The following is a 2,018-nucleotide window of genomic DNA, read 5'->3' on the forward strand; positions in this document are numbered from 1 at the left end:
GGTTACAATGTATTTTGTTGATTTCTTGGAGTTTTGATTTCATAACACATCAGTGCAGCTCCAGGAATTTGCTGGACACGCCCACTTTGGCAAGAAGTGCCGCTGTCGTCCATACCATGCCAAATATCTCAGGTTTCCGATGTTGAAATATTTTCGGCCGTGCGTTTTGCGATTTTGTTGTTCCGCCATCTTCCAGATGAGGTGACCGCCATGTAACGGGTTCCTTTTAAATAAGACTTAAAGTGGACCGGTCACCAATGACCGCCCTGGAAGCAGGCGTTTGGATACAGGAAGCCAAGAGTGGCCTATCATTTTAAAAGGGATCGGTGATGTCACTGAGAAAGGAGGCGGTAATGTCACCGAGAAAGGAGGCGGTGATGTCACTGAGAAAGGAGGCGGTGATGTCACTGAGAAAGGAGGCGGTGATGTCACTGGGAAAGGAGGCGGTGATGTCACTGAGAAAGGAGGCGGTGCTAATTGGGTTTTTAATGATGGTGGTTGCACTTAAAGTGGATCTGTCTGCCATTTTTAAATGTCAAAGAAATGAATTGTCTATACAACAGCAGAAGAAACCATGAATTATATTCATCAGCCAGAACAAGACCCACTCTGAAAATGGCTTCACTTTAGCAGGGGTCTGGCTTTAGGACTAAGCGCCGCCCATGTGCCATATTAATGGCCAATGAGGCTGGAAGTAGGGATAGGGGTAAAGTTGACCGGGCTTATCCCTGAAGTGTAAAAAAAAAAAAACAAGTCTGGCCCACAGTAACAAAGTGGAACCAGTTCAGAGGGACACACTGAGTTCTTTATGTAGCCAATATAGTGGACACCCAGTGCTGGAGTCAGGGAGTCTGTCCTCTAGTAGGAGAGTGAAACCAGTTCAGAGGGGCACACAAAGTTATCTAGCAAATAAAATGGCGGACACCTAGGGAAGCCTGCCCTGCTGGAGTCAGGGAGTCTGTCCGCTAGTATCAAAGTGAAACCAGTTCAGAGGGGCACACGGAGTTATCTAGCAAATAAAATGGCGGACACCTAGGGAAGCCTGCCCTGCTGCTTTAAGGGAGTCTGTCCTCTAGTATCAAAGTGAAACCAGTTCAGAGGGGCACATGGAGTTATCTAGCCAATGAAATGGCGCACACCTAGGGAAGCCTGCCCTGCTGGAGTCAGGGAGTCTGTCCACTGGTGACAGAGTGAAACCAGTTCAGAGGGGCACACAGAGTAGGGTAATGGTGGACACCCTGTGGTGCCTACCCTTAGGCCGGTCTTTAAACTTTTAAAATGGCTGACAGGTTCACTTTAGAGGCCAACTACGCACCAGAATCGATACTTAGGTTTTGTATGGTTGGCGGCAAGTGGAATCAAGTGAATTTTTTTCTCTCGGGGATACCATTGGCGGGATTCTCAGTTGTGGCCCGCCTTCTTTTTGGAAGGGTGTCATGGCCCCTCCCCCACGTATATTATGTATAGTGTAAAATAAAAAGAAACAGTCCATCTGCATGGTGATGACATAATCCACTGCAGGGAAATCTTGGCGCTGGCGTCTCCGGGAGACGTCGGCCTAAATTTTTGCGCGAAGGCGACATTGCCGTCCTCAAAAAAAATCCATCGTTGAATTCACTCGTTTTTCCCGCACGGATCTCCCTTCGGAAATGCGCGTTTGATGATTTGCACTTATCTGGAGGATTGTATAGCGTCACGCCGCTCGCGGCCCGTTCCGTTCTCCTGCCTTAAATGTTACTTTTTACATGTGGTCATATCGTCCCCGTGACACATTGTATGTATGAGGAGGTGCGATGATGCTCGTTTTATATATGTAAAGCTATGAAAGAGATTTATATTTAATAATTAAATCGTAAGAAAAGACGACTGAAGATTTCTTATTTGTTTGAGTGAAAATGTTTTATTCTTCCCTTGTTATATATACGTTATGTATACGTTTATATGGCCATATAAAGTCAATGATGTCACAGCATCCCTCCCCTTTGCTTACAGGAGAACTATGAGGGGGGGGGGGGGGG

The sequence above is a fragment of the Nanorana parkeri genome, unplaced genomic scaffold (assembly GCF_000935625.1).
Source record: "Nanorana parkeri isolate BGI_ZX_2015 unplaced genomic scaffold, ASM93562v1 scaffold1877, whole genome shotgun sequence".
Taxonomy (NCBI): domain Eukaryota; kingdom Metazoa; phylum Chordata; class Amphibia; order Anura; family Dicroglossidae; genus Nanorana; species Nanorana parkeri.